Raw genomic sequence first — 25,701 nt, forward strand, 5'->3', positions numbered from 1 at the left:
TAATGGAGCTGGAAATTTGCTTTTAGGTAGTATTTTGGTTTTGTTTCTGTTTTTTTGGCCAGTCGTGGGGCTTGAACTCTGGGCCTGGGTACTGTCCCTGAGCTTTTTCACTCAAGGCTAGGGCTCTACCACTTTGAGCCACAGGGACACTTCCTTGCCTAGTATTTTCTTTTTAAACTGCAACAATGTATTTATTGGAAATGAATTTAACATGACATTAATCTGATACAGATGCAAAATATATGGAGTATAGTTGATATAACATGTTTAAGAGTCACAAATGAAACAGAAAAACTGACTTTCAAGAGAAAAGAAGACTGAGTCACCTTCATCTCTCAACACCATGATGCAATTCATAATGTTGATCCTAAACATCCAGAATAAAGTTGAAACTGAGTTTCAGAAAGAAAAAATGACCTTCCCCAACTTGAAGACCCACTGGCTAATACCTATGTATCACGTCCATAAGGCAAATTCCATTTTACTCTGTGATAAACCTACCTTCCTATAAATAGGAACATTTTCAGGAAACTGAAGCAACAAATACTTTGGTGGTCTCAACTAAATGGGATATTTAGAACCACCATCTCCTAGGACCTAGAAGTTACACTAGATTTACTTCTTGCCTAGTATTTTTATGGTGCCTCTTTTCCTTCTCCTTACTTCTCCCATTATCCTTTAGCCATACAGGATGCTTGCTAAGCACATGGTTTATCCCTTGAACCACACCCTCAGACTTTTTGTGCTTTTAGTTATTTTTTTGGATAGAGTTCCACATTTTGCCCTAGATTAGCACACACACACACACACACACACACACACACACACACACACACTGTCATATTCCTTAGCAACTTATTTTCAACCAGATTTTTTTAAGCCAGAACATTTATTGTATGGCTAATCTTTGAAATTCTCAAGATGAATTGGATTCTGTAACAGCTGCTCTCTTGGGATTAGGTGTTGTTTGTACACAGAATCCATGCTTGAAATCTGCAATAGACAATTTTTTGGTGCCTCATCTGACCCGTCCTTGTAGTATTTCATCTCTTCTTAGCCTTGGCACTCCAGTTAAACTTCCTCTTGCGTTTTGCAGGGTAGCCACATTTGCTACATTGCAACTTCTGAAGGCGGTAAGCCTTAGAACTGCAGCAGTGGCACAACGTGTGAGTCTTATTGAGACACTTTCCAAAGAATGATGTTCCCTTTGTCATCTCACTTCTGCTGCCGAGAACAAAGACGTCAGAAGATAAAGCACTTCTGCTATGCTTGTGCTCAGGCATTTCAGTCCAGGGAACTACCTCAACCAGATTTTTATGTAGCCATGTCTAGTAAAATACCCAAAGCGGGCCTGGGAAGGTGGCTCAGTGGTAGAGTGCTGGCCTTGCATGCATGAGGCCCTGGGTTCGATTCCTCAGGACCACGTAAGCAAAAAGAAAAAAGCCAGAAGTGGTGCTATGGCTTAAGTGGTAGAGCGCTAGCCTTGAGCTGAAGAGCTGAGGGACAGCGCCCAGGCTCTGAGACCAGACCCCCCCACCCCCCTGCCAAAAAAAAAAAAAAAAAAAGACACCCAAGGAAACAGATAACCCCTCTGAAAGAGAGACTAATACCAAAAGGAGATTAAGGCAAGTAACTTCAGAAATGAAAGCAACAGCAAGTCACCTGGAGATCTTGTGAGAGACTCATCTGTAATCCACTTCAACCTTTTGTATTTTAAGGAATCTTTTGTATAGGAGCACATTTAGGGGGTTGGAGGAGGCATGGTTCAGTTGGTAGAGCATTTGTCAGTGAGTGAAAGTGTAAGGTACCAAATTCAAGTCCCAGCCTCAGATCAGAAAAAAGAAACAATAAAGAAGAAAAAGGAAAGAGTACATTTAGTTCTCAGAGTAGCCATTAAATAATACTGAAGTAAAAGTCTGAGAGAAAATAGCCAAGGGAACTAAGGATCTTTTTTGCGGGGGGGGGGGGGGGGGAGGGGGTCAGTTGAGGGGCTTGAACTTTGGCCCTGAGCTCTTTTCCTCCAGGCTAACAGCCTACCACAGGATCACTTTATAAAGAAATGGTTATTTTCAAATATATTTGCGGTTTTCTATTAAAAGAACATTCTAAAATCCCTATAAACTCAGTAAATACATCTTTAGCATCTTAGCCAAGCCAACAGTTTCCTTTCCTTTCTCTCTAGTTTTTTTGGTAGTATAAGGGTTTTGAACTCAAGGCTTCATACTTGCTAGGCAAGTATCTACAATTGAACCACACCTCCAACTCTAATATTTTTCTTTTGTATTTAGAGAATTTAAATTACGGTTGGGTGCTGGTGGTGGCACATGCCTGTTTTGTGGTAGCACTGGGACTTTAACTCAGGGCCTTACATTCTTGGTTAGCTTTTTGCTCAAAGCTGGCACTCTACCACTTGAGCCACACCTACACTTTCCCACTTTTTGTTGGTTAATTAGAGGTAATAGTTTTATGTATTTTTCTGACCAGGCTGGCTTCAAACTGAAATCCTTAGATCTAAGCCTAAGATCTTAGGCTTAGATGGTACATGGCTCTTGTAATACCTGCAATCACAGCACTCAGGAGGCAGAGGTAGGAGGATCATAAGTTTAAGGCCAGACTACACTACATAGCAAGTTCAAGGCCAGCCTCAACTATAGAGTGGGGCCCTGTCTTTAAAAAAACAAATAAATAAAACACAACAGATCAGATTGTACCTTGCTGATCAGTATAATGTCACAGCAACTAATGGGTGGTACTATGAATGCCATTTTTCTATTGTCTACTCTCTTTTTTTTTGGTCCAGTGGTGGGGCCTGAACTCAACCTGGGCACTGTCCCTCAGCTCTTCAGCTCAAGGCTAGAGCTCTACCACTTGAGCTACAGCGCCACTTCCGGCTTTTTTCTTTTTGCTTATGTGGTCCTGAGGAATCGAATCCAGGGCCTCATGCATGCAAGGCAAGCGCTCTACCACTGAGCCACCTTCCCAGCCCCTAGTCTATTCTCTTGTAAGAGTCAATGAACTCAAGGGTATAATCTCAGAATATAAAGTCATTATGGCTGTTCCTAATAGATTCTTTTAAAATATGATCCTACACAGCTCTTCAAAAGAAAGATAATATGTGAGATGGATTTTTACAATGCTTTGAGCTCATGTCTAAAAGAGGTCTGGAAAAAGAAATAACTGCAATGGAGTGAGTGTAATATGTCATAGTGGTTAATAAAATCCATCAAGTTCATACTTCAGCCTTGGGTAACTGCAGCCAAAAACTGACTTGGAAGTAATTATCACCACTATCTGCAATATAAGTTAATTGGACATAATTGAACTAATGCCCTAATCATGGCAAAGCTGAAACTGGCAAACAGCCCATTCTTTCTGCTACTTCTATCTGATAGCAAATGAAACTGTGGATAATTTGGGGATAAACACAAAATTACTCTCAGTTTCCCCACTGCAAATCAATCAGCAATTCCAACTAATGCCCAGAGTACTGGGCCAGGAGAAAAAGCTGGTGTTTCCTCAGATAAACATGATTTTTTTTTTTTTTTTGGTCGGTCATGGGGCTTCAACTCTGGGCCTGGGCACTATCCCTCAACTCTTCAGCTCAAGGCTAGCACTCTACCATTTGAACCACAATGCCACTTCTGACTTTTTCTGCTTATGTGGTGCTAAGGAATCAAACCCAGGGTTTCAAGCATGCAAGACAAGCACTTTGAAGATAAATTTTTAACAATAACCATGACCAGTAAGGCTGAAGGTTGCTGAGAATTGTTACGTTCCCCTAGACATGCTAAGTAACCCATTGTAATCTTATCTCCATGCTCTAATAGGTACCCTTTGCCACTAGCATGTACTAGTGAGAAATAAAGCTAGGTGCTGGTAGTTCATGCCTATAATCCTACCCAGGAGACTGAGATCTAAAGATTATGGTTCAAAACCAGCCCAGGAAGGAAAGTCTGTGAGACTCTTTATCTCCAACTAGCCACTAAAAAGCAAGGAGAGTTGTGGCTCAAGTGGAAGAGGGCTAGCCTTGAACAAAAGAAGCTCAGGGACAGTGACTAGGACTTCAGTTAAAGCACCAAGATTGCCACCAAAAAATAAATAAAAAGAAATAATGCAAGGCTAGAAGTACTATTATACTCATAATTTCTTTTTTTTCTCCTCATTAAAAAAAATTTGTTATTATAAAGCTGATATACTGAGGGGTTATAGTTATATAAGTCAGGTAGTAAGTTCCTTCCTTCCTTCCTTTCCTTCCTTCCTTCCCTCCCTCCCTCCCTCTCTCTCTCTCTCTTTCTTTCTTTCTTTCAGTTGGTCGTGGGAGCTGAACTCTGGGCCTGGGCGCTGTCCCAGCTCAAGGGGAGCGCTCTACCACGTGAACCACAGCGCCACTTGCGGCTTTTTTCTGCTTATGTGGTGCTCAGGAATCGAACCCTGGGCCTCATGCATGCAAGGCAAGCACTCTACCACTGAGCCAACTTCCCAGCCATGAGTACATTTCTTTTTTTCTTTTTTCTTTCTTCTTTTGGTCATGGGGCTTGAATTTAGAACCTAGGCACTGTCCCTGAGCTTTGCTCAAGGTTAGCGCTTTTCCACAAGTGACACTTCTGTTTTTCTGGTGGTTAACTGGAGATGAGTCTCACAGACTTCCTGCCTGGCAAGCTTTGAACCACTATTCTCAGATCTCACCATCCTGAATAGCTAGGGTTACAGGTGCTAGCCACCAGTGTCCAGCATCTAAGTATATTTCTATTTTTTCTTTTCTTTTTTCATTTTCTTTTTCTTTCTTTCTTTTTTTTTTTTTGCCAGTCCTGGGGTTTGAATTCAGGCTCTTGGCACCGTCCTGAGCTTCTTCTGGTCAAGGCTAGCACTCTTGCCAGGCTCCAGTGGCTCATGCCTGTAATCCTAGTTACTCAGGAGGCTGAGATCTGAGGATCACGGTTCAAAGCCAGCCTGGTCAAAAAAGTCCATGAGACTCTTATCTCCAATTAACCAAAAGAAAACCGGAAGTGGTGCTGTGGCTCACACAGTAGAGCACTCACCTTGAGCTGAAGACCTGAAGGACAGCGTCCAGGCCTAGAGTTCAAGCCCTACAACCGACCAAAAAATGAATTTAAAAAAAAGAAAGGCTAGCACTCTACCACTTGAGCCACAGCGCCATTTCTGCCTTTTTCTATTTATGTGGTACTGGGGAATTGAACCCAGGGCTTCATGCATGCCAGGCCAAGCACTCTGCCACATTCCCAGCCATGAATACATTTCTTTTTGGACAATGTCACCCCTTCCCTTGCTTTCTCCCAGTTTTTTCCTCCCACCCCTACACACACAGGTTGTATAGTTCATTTTCAATGTGGTGTTTAGTGAGCACCACTGCTATATTTGCACCTTTTGTCTTTCTGTTAACAATTTGTCTTTTAAGAGAATCTTAGGTAACCTAAGTTTCAGACAGGAAAAATAGCATTATTGATGTTTCAATAGCAAATATTAAATCACTTCTGAATGGGCTTTGAATTTGACAGATTCCTATAGCCTGACTTATTTATCTCTACTTCTGCTCAAGCAAGACCTGTGCCCTTTCCCCTGGAATGTAACATCAAACTCTTCCTTTTTCAATTGTGTCCACAACCCTAGGGATCTACAACTTCTAAGGGTATTGTAGATCTCTGGAAGTCACTCTATATCACAAAAGGTGAAAATTGGTCTGCAAAATGAGTAGGAGACTGGTATCCTACTGAAGAGGGTAAAAGAGAAAAGCAGGTACAAAATGCTACCTCTAGGGCTGGGAAGGTGGCTCAGTGGTAGAGTGCTGGCCTTGCATGCATGAGGCCCTGGGTTCGATTCCTCAGCACCACATACGCAAAAAGAAAAAAGCTGGAAGTGGCGCTGTGGCTCAAGTGGTAGAGTGCTAGCCTTGAGCTGAAGAGCTGAGGACAGTGCCCAGGTCCAGAGTTCAGGCCCCACGACTGGACCTCCCCCCCCCAAAAAAAAATGCTACCTCTATTTTTTTTTGTTTTCCTTAGGTGGTCTGGCTCTGACAAGAAACAGTTAAACATGAATGCAATCAGAATTGTTCCTAAGAGGCAGCTAGATATCCATTTGGTATGTTTTCAACATAAAAGTTACAATGCACTGTACTCAAAGATTGCTGTTGAATTGAAACCTTTTTGTATACCTACTTAAAGATAATAAAAAATAAAATAAGAGCGAGGCATTAGAAATATAAAAGCTATTTTGAGCCGGGCGCTGGTGGCTCACGCCTGTAATCCTAGCTACTCAGGAGGCTGAGATCTGAGGATCGCGGTTCAAAGCCAGCCCGGGCAGGAGAGACCATGAGACTCCTATCTCCAATAAACCACCAGAAAACCGGAAGTGGCGCTGTAGCTCAAGTGGTAGAGCGCTCGCCTTGAGCTGAAGAGCTGAGGGACAGCGCCCAGGCCTGGAGTTCAAGCCCCATGACCGACCAAAAAAAAAAAAAAAAAAAGCTATTTTGTCTGGGTGCTGATGGCTCATCTGTAATCCTAGCTACACAGGAGGCTCAGCTCTGAGGATTGTGGTTTGAAGCTAGCTTGGGCAGGAAAGTCTGTGAGACTCCTATATCCAATAAACCACCAGAAAACTGGAAGTGGCACTGTGGCTCAAGTGGTAGAGTGCTGGCCATGAGCTGAAGAGCTCAGAGACAGTGCCCAGGCCCAGAGTTCAAGACCCATGACCAACCAAAAAAAAAAAATCCTATTTTGGAAAGTTTAAGGTTTTTTGGAAGGTTTAATTTCATTTATTTATTTATTTTTGGTCTGTCATGAGGCTTGAACTCTGGGCCTGGGCACTGTCCCTCAGCTCTTCAGCTCAAGGTTAGCACTTTAACATTTGAGCCACAGCACCACTTTCAGCATTTTCTGTTTATGTGGTACTGAGAAATCAAACCCAGGGCCTCATGCATGAGAGGTAAGCACTCTACCACTGAGCCACCTTCCCAGCCCCAAGGTTTAATAATGTTTTGCTTTTTTTCCCCTTCTCCTCCTCTTCTTCCTCCTCCTTGTCCGCATCCTCCTTCTCCTTCTTCTATTTCCTCCTTCCTCTCTTCTCCTTCTCTTTTTTTGCCAGTTCAGAGGCTTGAACTAAGGGCCTGAGCACTGTCCCTAAGCCTCTTTATATTCAAGGCTAGCACTCTACCACCTGAGCCACAGCACCATTTTTGGCTTTCTGATGATTAACTGGAGATAAAAGAGTTTCACAGACTTTCCTGCCTGGGCTGGCTTTGAACCACAATCCTGAGTAGCTAGGATTACAGGTGTGAGTCACTGGTACCTGGCCCCAAGCCACTCTTATCTCAAATTAGCCACCAAAATGCCAGATGTGGACCTGTGGCTCAAGTGCTAAAGAGTTCAGGGAACAGCACCCAGGCCCTGAGTTCAAGTCCCATGACTGACACTTCCCCCTCCCCCCAAAAAAGACAAGGCAACCCAGCAAGAGCAACTTTGTAATCCTAGAATCTGTAATCCTAGCTACAGATCTGAGGATCATGAGGTTCAAAGTTAGCCTAGGTAAAGAAGACTGCGAGATTCTTTTCTTTTTTTCTTTTTTGTCAGTTGTGGGGCTTGAACTCAAGACCTGGGCACTGTCCCTGAGCTTTTTGCTCAAGGCCAGCACTCTACCACTAGGAGCCACAGCTTCAGGGTTTGGTTTTGTTTTTGTTTTTTGAGGAGGGTATAGTTGGAGACAGTCTCACAGACTTTCCTGCCTGGGCTGGCTCTGAACTGCTAATTCTCAGATCTCAAGCCTCCCGAGTAGCTAGGATTATAACTAAGAGCCACCAACAGCCTGCTGGTGAGATTCTTATCTACAATTAACCAGTAAAAAGCTGGATGTGAGGGTGTGCTTCAAGTGGCAGAGCAGTCTTGAGTGGGAAAAAGCCACTTGAGAGCTTAGGCACCCAGCTCAAGCCTTATTACTCATGCATGTACACACATGCAAGTACACACAAACACACCTACACACACACACACACACACACACACACACACACATTTTCTCTCTCACACACAAGCTAGTATTAAGAGCAAATTTCTGATTTACTTGGAATATCTTAATTCCCCATAGGACCTCAGTACAATCAGATAAGGGTCAAGTCTCTTTTGGAGCTCTTAGATATCACAGCTCCAAGTTTGTTTTTTGTTTTTTTTGGGTTTTTTGGGGGTTTGTTTGGTTTTGGTTTTGTTGTCAGTGTGAGCCACCAGTGCCCAGCTGGGAAATTTTTATTTGTTTCTTGTAGTGATGGAGATTGGATCCAGACCTTTAAGGATGTGAAGCACATGGTCTACCACTGAGCTACATCCCCAGCTCTCAAATCACTTTAAATAGGGGTTCAAAAAGTTCCTGTAGGAATGGGAATGTGGCTTAGTGGTAGAATGCTGGCCAAGCATGCATGAAGCCCTGTGTTTGAATCCTCAGTACCACATAAACAGGAAAAGCCAGAAGTGGTGCTGTGGCTCAAGTGGTAGAGTGCTAGCCTTGAGCAAAAGCAGCTCAGGGACAGTACCCAGGCTCTGAGTTCAAGCCTCAGGACTGACCAAAAACAAACAAACAAAATCACCGTAAAATGGAACTGGTTGAGTGGCTCAAATAATACAGTGCCTGATTAGCAAGTACAAGACCAAGAGTTCAAATCTTGTACTAATCTTTCTCTCACCCCCCCACCCCCACAAAATGGGGAAAAGAATTAGAATTTAGAGATCTATACTCTAGTTCTTTTTTTTTTTTTTTTTTGGTGAAAATACTGTTCAGAGGGGTTACAATTACATGGACAAGAAAATGAGTACATTTCTTATCAAGCATTGTAGCCTCCTCCTTTGTTTCTCCTTCCCATCCCTTCCCATCCTCCCCACCTAAGCTCTAGTTCTGACCTTACTAACAAATCACATGGACGTTCACAGGATATTAGTTTTCCCTAACTCAGAGTAATGCTAAGAACAATGAGAGTATACTTGAATATTTATTTAACCCACTGGACAAACACTAATCTGAAAGCAAAAGTATTTATCTTAATAATGATTCTTGAACTTAAACTTTTGTCTTAACCTTTTTTGAGATACTATTAATTATACGCTGAACTATAATCTATATTCAAGATACCAGTGGATCTCTTGAAATAATGCTCCAATTTTTTTCTTCTACCACATAAATTTACAAATAATGAAATCATTCACTAAGCAAAAATCTAAGATCTGGCCAAACAAAAGACTCCAGTGTTCAAAGCATAACATATAGAACAAGGTTTGGGGAAAGAAGCAAAAGCTAGCATTCTCAAAAGAAAACAATTAGAGTCTAGTTGGGGATCAGAATGGGTTAAAAGTTTCTATCAGAAAGATAATTTTGTTTTGAGTGGTTCTAACAATTCCATAATACATGCAGTATTTCAAACACTGTGGGTAATTAATTCTGTGGGCTCTTCCCCTTTCACTGCCAGATTGAACAGCTTTTGAGGATAATCTCCCTTACTCTCTTAGGGCTCAGTTGGAAGATTCATTATTTATGCTCTCAATTGTTTATTCTGTCCTATTTTTCCATCCATCCAGGCCCAAGGGCAGTGTTATCACTGGCCTGTTTCCAAAATGTGCTAGCTCATTGCTGCACTAGTTACAAAACCAAAGATAATCAAACACAGTGGTATATTAATACTGGAGATCAAATCTCACCTACCACTTGATCCAGAAGAGAAGTTATTAACATGCTGGCCCAGGTTAAAAGCTAAATTACCTTAACAGAAGTGAAATCTATACATCATTCTAATTCTTTCTTTCTTTCTTTATTTGTTAGATCTCTCTTTGTAGCTGAAGCTGGCCTAAAAATCCCAATCCTCAGTGTCCTAAGAGGTAGGATAGGATTACAGGTGGTCAGGTTGACTATTTTGAACCACTGAACATATCCATGTACATCAAACAAAGAAGGTAACTCTGGCTCTCACCAAATACAGAAAAGCACATTATTAAGGACTGAACGCAATTTGATTAGCAAATTTTTTACTAAGAGTTCAGTAACTTGCCAACAATCAATTCCATGTTCTAAGTAGTAAACAGATTATAGAATCTACCAAGTCCTCTACCCTCGGAATTCAGACTCAACAGCAAACAATTTTCTCAAAAGATGCTTCTAAGTATCAAGTCCAGTGGGAGAAGTTTATACTTAAGCATACACAAAATATTGCTCTGACACCTGACTGACAAAGCTAAACACTATCAGCCAAATCTCTTTATGAATGGATCCATTGTCTCTAAATAAATCTCATTTTGAGAGCAGCATTCCCTTTTTTGCTTCTAATATTTTCTTACCTTGAGAAAGCTTTTGCCAATTCCAAACCTTACAACATTCAAGCTGATTATTGAGAATTAAGTAATACCAAGGGTCCAATGTTTTCCTTCACCTTCTCAAGGGGATCATTTTATACTTCAAGTGTGAATGAGGGATTAGGCTGGAGTCTCCCTTTAGAGAGAACACAGGGCCATTTTACTTAACACTTTTTAAGCTGTGACAGAACAAGATGGATAGAAACAGATTATTAAAGAAAATTAAATCAGTTCCTTTTACTTCAGTAGCACTGTCCACTCAGCCTAAAAAATTATAAGTAGTCATGGCTTCATGTAATTGTTTTCTTGCAGAGGACAAAACCTGAGCGTTTCCAAGCCACTTAAATGATATCTGGAGAACAATGTAGATATGCCTATGAACAGTTCTATACATAGCTTTTTGTCTCCTGGGAAAAATTCTTTAGGGAACCCCAACCATTGCACCATACAAAATACTGATTATACAAATCAGTCAAGAAAAGATTTTTTTTTAAATAGTAAGAAGAAAAATAGAGAGGTAAAAAAAATAGTAAGGTCTAACAACTTTATAAAGCTTTAGTAACTGTTGACACATAGGGAGTGAAAGGAAAAAAATAAATACATAAGATACCAAGTAGGAGGGAAACTTGCTTTTGTGGAGAAAAAAATTTAGGTGCTACATTCTTCTTTATGATGTCTTGTATGTTTGTGTCTGACACTTCCCTCCCCTAGCTTGCTACATCTTGGACAGTGAAGTGCACTTCATTATACATACCAGCTAGCTCACAAAAGCTGCAATTATATTTTGTACATATGTGGGTATGCACCACATGCACACCTACACGTACACACATGGGAATTGGGTGAAGTGCTGGGGCTAGAACTCAGGAACTAGACGCTCCCTTAGTTTTTTTTGTTCAAGGCTAGTGCTCTATCACTTAACATAGCTCCACTTCAGGCTTTTTTTGTGTGGTTAACTGGCAATAGAGTCTCATGGACTTTCCTGTCCAGGCTGGCTTTGATCTAAAATCCTCAGATTTTAGCCTCCTATGTAGCTAGGATTACCAGCATGAACCACTGGTGACTGTCTAGCTTCAGTGATTTTTTTTTTTTTTTTTTTGGTTGGTTGTGGGGCTTGAACTCTGGGCCTGGACGCTGTCCCTCAGCTCTTCAGCTCAAGGCGACGCTCTACCACTTGAGCCACAGCGCCACTTCTGGTTTTTTTTATTTATGTGGTGCTAAGGAATTGAACCCAGGGCCTCATACATGCAAGGCAAGCACTCTACCACTGAGCCAACTTCCCAGCCCCAGCTTCAATGATTTCTTTTTTTTTTTTTTTTTTTTTTTGTGGGGGGGGAGGTGTCCGGTTGTGGGGCCTGAACTCTGGGCCTGGCCTCAGCTCTTCAGTTCAAAGCTAGCACTCTATCACTTGAGCCACAGCACCACTTCCGGCTTTTTTTTTTCTGCTTATGTGGTGCTGAGGAATCGAACCCAGGGCCTCATGCATGCAAGGCAAACGCTCTATCACTGAGCCCACCTTCCCAGCCCTTCAGTGATTTTTAACAGCATATTCTCAGCAAGTTGTTAGATAAGACATCTAAGGAACACTCTTTTCCTCACAATTTAAAATTTTCTATAGAACCATTAGGGATAAATGATTAAAATTCCTAAATATAATATAGGATTATTGTATATTTACTTTTTTGCATAATTCTATATTGACTACTTGTTGCTTTTTTTGGTCAGTCATGGGGCTTGAACTCTGGGCCTGGGTGCTATCCCTGAGCTCCTCAGCTCAAGGCTAGCACTCTACATTTGAGCCACAGTTCTGCTTCTAGTTTTCTGGTGGTTAACTGGAGATAACTCTCATAGACTTTTCTGCCCAGTCTGGCTTTGAACTGTGATCCTCAGATCTCAGCCTCCTAAGTAGCTAGGATTACAGGCATGAGCCACCAGAACCTGGCAAACTTGAAATTTATACGTTATATATTTTAATTTTTATTTTATTGTAAAGATGCTGTACAGGAAGGTTTCAGTTACACAAATAAGGTAATGACTACATTTCTTTCTTTCTTTCTTTCTTTTTGTCGGTCATGGGGCTTGAACTCTGGGCTTGGGTGCTGTCCCTGTGCTCTACAGCTGAAGACGAGCGCGCTACCGTTTGAGCCACAGCTCCACTTCTGGTTTTCTAGTGGTTTTATCAAGGGCTTCCCTGACTGGGCTGGCTTTGAACCGAGATCCTCAGATCTCAGCCTCCTGAGTAGCTAGGATTACATTGGTACCCAGCTTAATGACTACATTTCTTGTTGAACATTGTTACCCCCTCCTTTGTTTTTCTCCTACTATCCCTTCCCTCCCTCACAGCCCCTCCCCTGCAAGAAGTTGTAAAGTTTGTTTCCAACATAGTGTCTTATGAGTATCATTGTTGCAATGGGTCATCCTGTGTTCTTGTTTCAGCATTTTGTTATTCCCCTTCTCCTCCCCAAATTAGATAAACGTACATATAAGATGCAGGGTACCAAAATAAAATAACATTGACAACAGGGGATTATACCATAAAGGGAGGAACATACAAAAGAAACAGAAAAAAAATCACATAGTACTATATTATGTATTTTTGTATAAGTATCTGCTTGTATATATGTATGTTTGTTTACACATAGCACACAAATATATATATATATATATATGAGGCTGGAAATGTGGCTTGGTGGTAGAGTGCTTCCCTAACACGCATAAGGCCCTAGGTTTAATTCCTTGGTACCACATAATCAAAGAGTAAATAAAATTAATTAAAACAAATATGTATATATGTACACACAGATATACCATACACATGACTACATGGTATTTCCCACCTGAGCTGATTTCCTTTCCTATCATCTTACTCTTTATAATATTTGATTTCACTCAAAATTACAAATGATTTGTGAAAGATCCAATAAGTCAATGTGAAAAATTACTCACTAGCCGGGTGCCAGTGGCTCATGCCTATAATCCTACCTACTCAGGAGGATGATATCTGAGAATCGCAGTTCAAAGCCAGCCTGGGCAGGAAAGTCCATGAGACTCTTATCTCCAATAAACCACCAGAAAACTGGAAGTAGCACAGTGGCTCAAGTGGTAGAATGCTAGCCTTGAGCTAAAGAGCTGAGGGACAGCTCCCAGGCCCCAGGACCAACAACAACAACAACAACAACTCATTTGGCTAAAACTGTAAGATAGCTTCAGTTTGTCAATTCTGTCAACAACTCATTTGGCTAAAACTGTAAGATAGCTTCAGTTTGTCAATTCTGTCTTCAAAGCTGAACTCCAGAGCTACAGGTGTAGGTAACTACTGCAGTAGCATGCTTGTCTAGCATCCACAAGGTTCTAGGTTTGATTCCCAGTACCAAAAAAAAAAAAAGACACATAAAAAACTAAACCTGAATTCCAAGAATAAAATTATGTATTATTTTAGTTATTATCCAAGTGTTGACAAAACAATCACATTCATCCTTTCTGGCACATATAGCTCTTTGTTAATCAATATTAAGATAGACCTGTTCTATAAGCCACCAGTAGCTCTTCTCTGTAATCCTAGCTATTAACACACATTTGAGAGAGAGAAAGAGAGAGAGAGAAATATACTTCTGTTTCTAACATAATGAATTCTTAATTTTTGGGGCATCCTACGTTCAAAGGATAACTTTCCACTCAACTTAGAACACTCAAGCTACCTGTCACCACCACCTGTAATCCTAGCTACTCAAGAGGCTAAGATCTGAAGAACAAAGTTCAAAGCCAGTGCAGGCAATGAATTTTTATCTCCATTTAACCAGCAAAATGCTAGAAAATGCTAGAGGTATGGCTCAAGTGATACAACACCAGCCATGAGCAGAAAAAGGGAGCCAAGAACTTGAAGCTCTGAGTTCATGCCCCAGTACCAGCAAACTACTCAAGAAGAGCGGGGGATATATTGTCTGCCTAACAACTGTAAGGCCTTGGGTTCAATTACCAATATTGCAAAAAATAAAAATAAAAAATGAAACTATAGGGGATGAGAAGGTGGCTCAGTGGTAGAGTGCTTATCTTGCATGCATGAGACCCTGGGTTTGATTCCTCAGCACTACATAAACAGAAAACTGGAAGTGGCGCTGTGGCTCAAGTAATAGAGCTCTAGCTTTGAGCTGAAGAGCTGAGGGACAGCGCCCATGTCCAGAGTCCAGTCCCTACAACCAGCAAAAAAAAAAAAAAAAAAAAACTATATAAAGAGGTATCTAATTTATGCTAGAGATAAGATACGTATCTTTCAGGAAAAAAAGGGATAAGTAACAGAAGCAAAGGAAGACAAAAGAGGTAAATAAATTTTAAATTATAATGTTACAATCATTCAAATTCATAAACTTTGGGGAGAAGAACCTTTAAAAAGTGAGCTAAACCAGGCACCAGTGGCTCATGCCTGTAATCTTAGCTACTCAGGAGGCTAAGATCTGAGGATTGCGGTTCAAAGCCAGCCCGGGCAGGAAAGTCCATGAGACTCCTATCTCCAATAAAAACCACTAGAAAACCAGAAGTGGCACTGTAGCTCAAGTGGTAGAGCACTTGCCTTGAGCTGAAGAGCGCAGGGACAGCGCCCAAGCCCAGAGTTCAAGCCCCATTACTGACAAAAAGAAAAAAGAAAAAAAAAGTGAATTAAAATGCATCTGGATTTTAAGGCTTTTTAAAAAAAGTCTCAGGGGACTTTTTACCCCAGGCTGCCTCTTCAATAGCTACAATGATAGGTGTGAGCCACCTGCACTTTTCTTTTTTTTCTTTTTTTGCCAGTCCTGGAGCTTGAACTCAGGGCCTGGGTGCTGTCCTTGAGCTTCTTTTTGCTCAAAGCTAGCACTCTACAACTTGAGCCACAGTGCCACTTCTAGCCTTTTCTATTTATGTGGTACTGAGGAATCGAACCCACGGCTTGCTTTTTCTGTGTATGTGGTATGGAGGAGTCAAACCCAGAGCTTCACGCATGATAGGTAAGCACTGTACCATTAAGCCAGATTCCCAGCCCATGCACCTGGATTTTTAAAGGCTTTTGATGGCAGAATTCTGGAGGTTATGAATATAGGAAATACACCAATGAAGAAATTGACAAGATTTTCAAGTTTCAGTAACACCAAGGTAAGTTTGCCCTCAGGAGAAGGTTTCTCCAACAGGGCTGGGCTACTACACAAAGCCAGTGACAATGTATTTGGGAAAAGAGACTTTAGCAGAGTCAAGTGCTAACAACTATAAGGATTTCGTTTAACCAACATTGACCTAAGCTGCTCCCTCTTCTCACAAGCTCCTACTCTTTTCGGATCGCTGTTACTAATTAAGGCAGACTCCGAGGAAAAAGAGGAAGATATTCTTAAAGGACACAGATGTTGTACAGCTCCTCCAAACACTTTTAGCTTGTCCTTTTTTTTCTTTCAGTTTACAACATCAGATGCCATATAAAAAAGGGCTCCTCTTTTCTTCTCTGTGCATTTTACAACGCGGCTGACGACATATCGATAGAGGTGGTAAGAGTACTGAATCTCCTCACACAGCTAAAGGGGTGAAATGAAGAGGGAAACTGGAAAATCAAGATAAACGGATAGAATGTGGAGCTCTTACTTCCAGATCCATTTCTCCTTTTCTTACAAGGTTAAGTCGACTAAAGTCGGGGTCGCGTCAGAAAAAGCACACGCACACGCACGCGCGCGCGCACACACACCTGGCGCCCAGGAAAGGTGAGATTCGCTCCGCGGTGCTCGGCAGGGCTCCGGGACTCCACCCCGCCCGCCTGGGACCGCTCAGCCCAGTTCGCCCCAGCCCAGGAAGGAAGGATGAGAAGGGGCTTCCAGCGGCCTCGGTAGGGGGAGGGGGAAGCGGCTACTCCGGGTGCCAGGCTCACTGAGCGCAGCACTCCGCGGTGCGCCGACACCCCCTCCCCCAGGCGGCTGCCACTCGCTCCCGGCCGCCGGAAGCCAACCCCGCCCCCTCAACTCCATCCTTCTTTGCAAGTCTCCTCCCACTACACAGCCAATCCTCAACCAGGGAACCAGCAGAGCGACTTGCCGGGCAGCCAACTGGGAAGAGCCACTGGGAGGTCAGCCGCCTGGGATAGGCCAGCTACCCGACGCCCCTGCCCCGGTGCGGCTCCTCTTTGTTAGTGCTGCCCCCAACTCTCCAGCTCCCTACCTCAAACCTTGGAGCCTAGCATCCCACAACTGGGCAACATCATGAGGAGCCATTTATCCTGTTACCCATGCTGACTGTGTACTAAAAATGAACCCCTCAGGCAGTACATCCAGGAATGCCAGGGACTTGTCAGTGTTTTGTTTTTTTTTAAAGGATACCCTCTAAGCCTCTCCCTCCCCAGATTAATGAATTACATTCTCTCAAAACAGTGGGAAGATTTAGGTTTATATATTAAATCAATTGCATACTTCAATATTCCCTGTCAGAAACTTTTTCTTCCTGTGACAGGGAAATTAAGGAATGAGGCAAAGGGGGAGTAGGCTACTGGCAAAGTATGTATCAACAGAGGAGGGTAAGAAATACATTAAGGGGCTAGGAAGGTGGCTCAGTGGTAGAGCGCTTACCTTGCATGCATGAGGCCCTGGGTTCGATTCCTCAGCACCACATAAGCAAAAAAGAAAAAAGCCGGAAGTGGCGCTGTGGCTCAAGTGGTAGAGCACTAGCCTTGAGCTGAAGAGCTGAGGGACAGCGCCCAGGCCCACAGTTCAGGCCCCACGACCGGACCCAAAAAGAAAGAAAGACAGAAAGAAAGACAGACAGACAGACAGACAGACAGACAGACAGACAGACAGACAGACAGAAAGAAAGAAAGAAGGAAAGAAAGAAAGAAAGAAAGAGAAAGAAAGAAAGAAAGAAAGAAAGAAAGAAAGAAAGAAAGAAAGAAAGGAAAGAAAGAAAGGAAAGAAAGAAAAGAAAGAAAGAAAGACATTAAACCATGTGTAAACAACAACAAAAAACCAAACATGAAACAACACACCCAGGGACTGGAAATGTGGCTTAGTGCTTGGCTAGCATGCATCAAGCCCTGGGTTTGACTCCTCAGGACCACATATACAGAAAAAGTAGGAACTGGTGCTGTGGCTCAAGTGGTAAAATGCTAGCCTGGAGCAGAGAGGCTCAAGGACAGTACCCAGGCCCTGAGTTCAAGCTCCAAGATAAGCAAAACACAACAACAACAACAACAAAAAACTACACCCACCCACAGAGCTGGCCCCAACCTATGTCAGATCTAAGATATCTTCTCCCTTTCTGTATAATTTGGATGCAAACACTTAAGCTTTGTACAGACCATATGCCTAGTGTTAGCAAAACCTCCCGGCAACTGCCAAGTGAGAACATTACTGGAAGTGAGCATCCCAACTTCAATCACTAAATTAGTGCTAGGGTCATAATGTTGCTGAAATAGGATATAACGAAGTATGTTTTCTTGGGTGGAGCAGTATATGGAATTCTTTTTTTTTTTTTTTTTTGGGTCCGGTCGTGGGGCCTGAACTCTGGGCCCGGGCGCTGTCCCTCAGCTCTTCAGCTCAAGGCTAGCGCTCTACCACTTGAGCCACAGCGCCACTTCTGGCTTTTCTCTTTTTGCTTATGTGGTGCTGAGGAATCGAACCCAGGGCCTCATGAATGCAAGGCAAGCGCTCTACCACTGAGCCACCTTCCCAGCCCTGGAATTCATTTTTTAAAAGCAAGGACTTGAGAGTCTTTCTTCTTCTTTTGTTTCTTTTTCATTTTTCTTCTTTGATCAGTCACAGGGCTTAAACTCAGTCAGGGCCTGGGTGCTGTCCCTGAGGTTTTTCTGCTCAAAGCTAGTACTCTACCACTTTGAGCCACATTGCCACTTTCCAGCTTTCTGGTGGTTAACTAAAGATGAGTCTCACAGACTTTCCTGCCTGGCAACATCAAACTGCAATTCTCAGATCTCAGCCTCCTGAGTAGATATAATTACAGGCATGAGCCACTGGTGCCCAGCTTCTTTGTGTTTTCTTTTCTTTTTTTCTTTTCTTTCTTCTTCTTCTTCTTTTTTTTTTTTTTGGTCAGTCGTGGGGGCCTGAACTCTGGGCCTGGGCAATGTCCCTCAGCTCTTCAGCTCAAGGCTAGTGCCTTGAATCGAACCCAGGGCCTCAGGCATGCAAGGCCAGCGCTCTACCACTGAGCCACCTTCCCAGCCCATCAGTAAAAGAGCATTCTAACCAATTTTCTGCATGGACATTAGGAAATGTTTGCCTCTTTTTTTTTTTTAAACTATTCCTCTACTTTAACTGTTACAATAAAATAAATCCTTGCTAAAACTTTCTTTAAAAAGGGGAGCACAGTGGAACACAATGGACACTGATGAAAGTAAAATATGCAACTAGTGGGTGGAGATGGAAGAGAGGGAATGGGAGAAAATGAGGGAACAGATGATACTGAATGGGAATGTACTTATTACCTGGTGTATGTAAATGTAACACTGCTGTATATCACCTCTAGAAGGAGGAAGAGGAAGAGGAGGAAGAGGAGAAGGAGGAGGAGGAGGAGGAGGAGGAGGAGGAGGGGGAGGAGGAGGAAGAGGAAGGGGAAGAGGAGGAGGAAGGGGGGGAGCAGTGGCTCATGCCTATAATCCTAGCTACTCAGGAGGCTGAGATCTAATCAAAGCCTGCCTGAGCAGGAAAGTCTATGAGACTCTTATCTACAATTAGCCACCTAAAAGCCAGAAGTGGCAATGTGGCTCAAGTGGTAGGGCTCTAGCCATGAGCACAAAAGCTCATGAATTTCACCCTGGCCCTGAGTTCAAGCCCCAGAACTGGCACCAATTGGGAAAAGAAAAAAAAAAAAAGGAGTAGGGTGCTAGAGAGGTGGCTCAGGCCTGCAATCTTAGCTACTCAGGAGGCTAAGATCTGAGGATTGAAGTTTAATGCCAGCCTGGGGGGCAGGAAAATCTATGAGACTCTTATCTTCAACTAACACACACACACACATGCGCGTGCATGTGCCTAAATGAAGCTGAGGCTTATGTGAGAGAGCACTACCTTTGAGCCAAATAAAAAAACCTCAGGAGCTGGGAAGGTGGCTCAGGGGTAGAGCGCTTGCCTTGCATGCCTGAGGCCCTGGGTTCAATTCCTCAGCACCACATAAGCAGAAAAAGCCAGAAGTGGTGCTATGGCTCAAGTGGTAGAGCGCTAGCCTTAAGCTGAAGAGCTGAGGGACAGCTCTCAGGCCCAGAGTTCAGGCCCCACTACTAACAAAATTAATTAAGTACCCAGGTGCTTAGTTAAAGCCTTATAACCTGCACCAAAAAAAGGGGGGTGAGTTGAAGGTATACATCTCAGTGGTAGAGCCTCAAACTTAATATTACAAGAGCCTCAGGAAGGAAAGGAAAGGAAGAGGAGAAAGAAGAGATGACAGAGGAGACCAGAAAGCAGTAGTCCAGGAAGTCAAGTTGTTATGTAGGTTGTCACTTTTGTTCACCAACTTCTTGCAATTACAAAGTTAAATATCTACATTATAAGGTAAAACCTTTCCCACATACTACTGTAATTTAAAATAAGACTGCAGATATCACTCCAGTGGTAGGGTGGTTGTGAGATGTTGAACTGAATCACCAGAAACACACAAACACACCACCACCACCACAGGATGAGAATGTGCTTTCCAGTAGAACAGAGTTGTTTGGGTTTTTTTTTTGTTTTTTTTTGTCGGTCATGGGGCCTGAACTCTGGGCCTGGGCACTGTCCCTCAGCTCTTCAGCTCAAGGCTAGCGCCCTACCACTTGAGCCAAAGCACCACTTCCAGCTTTTTCTGCTTATGTGGTGCTGAGGAATCGAACCCAGGGCCTCATGCATGCAAGGCAAGCACTCTACCACTGAGCCACCTTCCCAGCCCTAGAACAGAGTTTTTAACATGGGTACCCCCATCAACACCCCCCTTGAAAAAAAATTAAATAAGAATAAAACAAAACTCTGGCTGGGGTGGTAGCTCAGGTATATAAACCCAGCACTCTGAAGTCTAAGGTAGGAGGATAGGGAGTTGGAGGCCAGCCTGGGTATATAACATAACAAAATCCTAATTCAAAGAAAAAAATAAAGATTTCAATTTTAGTAGCACCTTATGTGGAGCTCAAAGTATTTAATGTATAATAGCTTTAATCTTCCTGAAAGATAGAAAAAAAGTATATGACAGCCAGTTTTAAGACCAGCTCAATTCTAACTAGAATTAAGATTTTTTTTTGGGGGGGGGGATGGTCTTGAGAACTAGAGCTTGAACTCAAGGTCTTGTACTCTTGCTTATTAGCATATTCACTCAAAGCTGTTGCTCTACCACTTGAGCTACAATTCTACTTCCAGCATTTTCACTCAAAGCTGTTGCTTACCACTTGAGCTACAGTTCTACTTCTAGCTTTTTTGGTGGTTAGTTAAAGAGTCTCATAGACTTTCCTGCCTGGACTGTCTCTGAACAGTGATCTTAATGCTCAGCCTCTTGAGTAAGAAGGATTACAGATATGAGCCACCAGCACCTGGCACTATCTTGTTTAAACAGAATTTCATTGGTGTTTCATTAGTTAGCTTTTGTTAGGTCCCATATAAGAAGAAAGATATGAAAATTTTAATTATTTTAGATACTGGCAGATTGTATTATAAAATAATATTCCCACTGGGCATTGTAATCCTAACTACACATAAGACTGAGATCTGAGAATCATGGTTCAAAGCCAATCCAGGCACGAAAGTCTCTTGAGACTTATCTCCAGTTAACCACCAAAAAGGCAGAAGTGGAGCTATGGCTCAAGTGGTAGAGTGCTAGCCTTGAGTAAAAGAACTCAGCAAGCATCTCCCAGGCAGAGTTCAAGCTCCAGGTTCTGGAGAGAGACAGAGATAGAATGTAGTACATGTAGTATATGTGAGTGTGTGTGTAGTGTGTATATGTAATGTGTATATTCCTACCTTGTGTTGCCTAGCCTGGCTTTGTACACTTCCACTTCAAGCTTGTCTTTTGTTTTTCTTAAGGTCCTTGGGATCAATCCAAAGGCCTCTGCACAAGCATTCTACCACTAAGCTGTATCTACAGCCCTATTTTGTAAGTATATAGAATATTATATGAGTACAGATTCAAGAAAATGCCTGAATATATATACACACTAATTTATCCAAAGTGGTTACCATGGACAGAAAGATAAAAGAAGTATGAAGGAGGGGCTGGGAAGGTGGCTCAGTGGTAGAGTGCTTGCCTTGCATGCATGAAACCCTGAGTTTGATTCCTCAGCACCACATAAGCAAAAAGAAAAAAGCCGGAAGTGGTGCTGTGGCTCAAGGGTAGAACACTAGCCTTGAGCTGAAGAGCTGAGGGACAGCGCCCAGGCCCAGAGTTCAGGCCCCCTGACTGGACCCCAAAAAAAAAGAAGTATGAAGGAGTGAAGGATAAGTTTTTTATTAAATTTCTTTTATTCTATATTTAAAGAAATAAAATACATAAATTTTATTATTTTAATAGTTAAGTGAATTACAAAATTTTCATTGTTCTTAAGCTTTCTATGTTTAACATCTTTCTTTTATAATCAGCAAAAGATATTAAAACATAAACATTAAAAAAAATTTAAAAAATAAACATTTTTTAGAGACGGAACACATCTACCAGCTGACCTGACAATTAGTTTAGGTAACATCTGGCTAGCCAAATCAATTGGTACCTTGTTGTTTCTTGAGTATATTTGAAGGTATTTATAACAAGCAAAGAATGAACAAACAAAAAAATACTGACTTTGATTCTTACTTTACTGCAATCAAAATTGCACAAGCTGGTCCTGGTGGCTCACATGTAATCCTATATACTCAGGAGACTGAAATCTGAGGTTCATGGTTCAAAGCCAGCCTGGGCAGGAAAGTCCAGGAGACTTTTTTTTTTTTTTGGTCAGTCGTGGGGCTTGAACTCTGGTCCTGAACGCTGTTCCTGTTCTCTTCAGCTCAAGGCAAGTGCTCTATTACTTGAGCCAGAGCGCCACTTCCGGTTTTCTAGTGGTTTATTGGAGATAAGAGCATCACGGACTTTCCTGTCCGGGCTGGCTTTGAACCATGATCCTCAGATCTCAGCCTCCTGAGTAGCTAGGATTACAGGCGTGAGCCCCTGGCTCCCAGCTACAGGAGACTCTTATCTCCAATTAACTAGCCTTGTACTGAAGAGCTGAGGGACAGCGCCCAGAACCTGAGTTCAAGCACCAAGACACATACACAAATACAGGCCTATAATCCCTGCTCAGGAGGTAGGGGCTGAGGATTATAAATTTGAGGCCAACCAAGGATGGAGAGCAAAACCCTGTCTCAAAAAAACAAAAGCCAAGGCTGGAGGTATGGCTCATATGGGAGAGTACCTGCTGTGGGCCAGAAAGCAGAGTAAGGGCACAAGATTCTGAGTTTCCCAGTATCACCAGTAACCTAGACTAGACTAAAAATTACCTTTCTGCCTCAGCCCACCGAGTGCTGGGACTACAGATATGAACTCTTATACTGGCTACAAAATGTTCTTTAATTGTTGATTTTGCCTGTGTTCTTATTTAAGTGGCTGCATTTTCTCTTTAAACAATGGAGTATAAAATCAATTCATGGTTTCTTTGGGAATCATTTTGTTCATTCACTTACTCCCTTTACCCAACATTTAAGTGTGTTCCTATATGCCAGAAACTCTATTAGCCCCCATAGACAAAAAGAAATAAATGAGATATACATTTGTCTTTAAGGTGCATTTTAAAAAACATTAGCCAATAACAAGGGAGGGTAAATGAGGATGCATATGGTTCAAGTAGATTTTTTGCAGGTATAAAAACAAACAAGGAAACCTGTTGAAATTGTTTTAGGAAGGGAGAAGAGGTCCTAATGATAAGAGGAGTAAAACTGATTAGAATACATTGTATATATATGTGTGGAAATGTCACAATTAATCCTATCCTTGCACATTGTGTACTAGTACAATAAAATTATTTGGACTCTCTCACACTTACACACTTACACACACACACACACACTAGCCAAGGGCTAGAAATGTAGCTCAAGTGGAAGAATGCTTGCCTAGTGTGTACAAGGCCTTGAGTCAATCACCAGTACTAATATTCATAATAGCTAAAAAAGTGGGAGAACTGATTGAGTAAACAAGTTCAAGATCAGCTTGGACAACAGGTTAAGATGTAGTCTCCAGAAAAAAATGATAATAAAAGGTCATTGTATTCCTGTAATTCCAGCACCCAGGAGATAGAGGCAAGAGGATGGAGATTACAGGTTTAGCAGCATTTGAAAGATTATGGGCATGAAGCAATCTATTATTATGGGCATGAAGCAATCTATTAGAAAAACAGACAAGTATCCAGGAGTCCACCAACTCATGCAATAATTCTAGCTACTCAGAAGGCTGAGATCTGAGGATCATGGTCAAAGTCAGCCTGGGCAGTAAAGTCCATAAGACTTTTTTTTTTTTTTTTTTTGGTCAGTCATGGGGCTTGAACTCTGGGCTTGGGCACTGTCCCTCAGCTCTTCAGCTCAAGGCTAGTGATCTACCTCTTGAGCCACAGCGCCACTTCTAGTTTTCTGGTGGTTAATTGGAGATAAGAATCTCATGGGTCCCTCAGTAGATGAATGGATCAAGAAAATGTGGTATATATATATATATATATATATATATATATATATATATATATATATATACATACACATATACATATATATACGTGTACACACACACACACACACACACACACACACACACACACACAATTCTTTTTGAAAGCAGTTTTTTTTTTTTTTTTTTTTTTTGTCGGTCGTGAGGCTTGAACTCTGGGCCTGGGCGCTGTCCCTCAGCTCTTCGGCTCAAGGCGAGCGCTCTACCACTTGAGCTACAGCGCCACTTCCACACAATTCTTTTTTTTTGTCGGTCGTGGGGCTTGAACTCTGGGCCTGGGCGCTGTCCCTCAGCTCTTCAGCTCAAGGCGAGCGCTCTACCACTTGAGCTACAGCGCCACTTCCGGTTTTCTGGTGGTTTATTGGAGATAGGAGTCTCACGGTCTCTCCTGCCCGGGCTGGCTTTGAACCGAGATCCTCAGATCTCAGCCTCCTGAGTAGCTAGGATTACAGGCGTGAGCCACCAGCGCCCGGCACACAATGGAATTCTATGTCTCCATCAGAAAGAATGACATTGTCCCATTTGTTAGGAAATGGAAAGACGTGGAAAAAATTATATTAAGTGAAGTAAGCCAGGCCCAAAGAAACATAGGTCCCATGGTTTACCTTATTTGCAATAACTAGTATCTGTCTGAGTCAAGCAGAAAAGGTAAGATAAGTTGATGTTAGGGAAATGAACCCTAAGATATGTATTCAAATGTTTTTTTTTTCTTTCATGCGATTGTTTCTAACACATTTATAAGATGATTTCTTTGTTGCTTTGTATGTCCCTCCCCCACGGTATAACCCCTGCTTTCACTGTATTTGATGTTGGTATAATCTGTGGAGGGGAAGGGAAAAAAAAATCGTTTAAATAGGGATACAGGTGGACCCATTGCAGCAATGAGATGTACAAGTCGTTATGCCGAAAATGAACTTTACAACTTTGGTGGGGGGGGGCAGTATTGGGTGGAGGGGTGGGGGGAGGATGGGAAGGGATGGGAAGGGGAAACAAAGGAGGAGGCTGCAATGCTTGGTAAGAAATGTACGCATTGGAAGTGGCGCTGTAGCTCAAGTGGTAGAGCGCTCGCCTTGAGCTGAAGAGCTGAGGGACAGCGCCCAAGCCCAGAGTTCAAGCCCCATGACCGACAAAAAAAAAAAAAAAAAAAAAAAAGCTGGGTGCTGGTGGCTCACGCCTGTAATCCTAGCTACTCAGGAGGCTGAGATCTGAGGATCGCGGTTCAAAGCCAGCCCGGGCAGGAGAGACCGTGAGACTCCTATCTCCAATAAACCACCAGAAAACCGGAAGTGGCGCTGTAGCTCAAGTGGTAGAGCACTCTCCTTGAGCTGAAGAGCTGAGGGACAGCGCCCAGGCCCAGAGTTCAAGCCCCACGACCGACAAAAAAAAAAAAAAAAAAAAAAAAAAAGAAATGTACGCATTATCCTGCCCATGTAATTGTAACCCCTCTGTACAGTATGTTCACAAAATTAAATTAAAAAAAAAGGAGGAGGCTACAATGCTTGATAAGAAATGTACTCATTATCTTGCCCATGTAATTGTAACCCCTCTGTACAGTATTTTCACAATAAAAAAAAAAAAAGAAGAAAAAAAAAAAAAGAATCTCATGGGAGCCGGGAGCCAGTGGCTCACACTTGTAATACTAGCTACTCAGAAGGCTGAGATCTGAGGATTGCAGTTCAAAGTCAGCTCGGACAGGAAAGTCTGTGAGACTCTTATC

The 25,701-nt window shown here is 42.3% G+C and overlaps 1 protein-coding gene and 1 pseudogene across 3 annotated transcripts in view; both read right to left on the reverse strand.

Moving 5' to 3' along the window:
• Fam222b (family with sequence similarity 222 member B) overlaps positions 1–25,701 on the reverse strand; it is a 63,972-nt gene that overhangs the window by 17,681 nt on the left and 20,590 nt on the right. Inside the window, exon 1 of one of the 3 annotated variants that reach the window (XM_070027329.1) lies at positions 16,039–16,213. The exons of the other annotated variants lie outside the window; for them this stretch is intronic. The gene's annotated coding sequence lies outside the window, so the exon portion shown is untranslated. Of the gene's footprint in view, positions 1–16,038; positions 16,214–25,701 lie in introns of those variants that run through there. 3 annotated transcript variants of the gene reach the window in all.
• LOC138830382 (large ribosomal subunit protein eL37 pseudogene) lies at positions 433–1,332 on the reverse strand (annotated as a pseudogene).

The sequence above is a fragment of the Dipodomys merriami genome, unplaced genomic scaffold, assembly GCF_024711535.1.
Source record: "Dipodomys merriami isolate MVZ:Mamm:240054 unplaced genomic scaffold, mDipMer1.0.p SCAF_19, whole genome shotgun sequence".
Taxonomy (NCBI): domain Eukaryota; kingdom Metazoa; phylum Chordata; class Mammalia; order Rodentia; family Heteromyidae; genus Dipodomys; species Dipodomys merriami.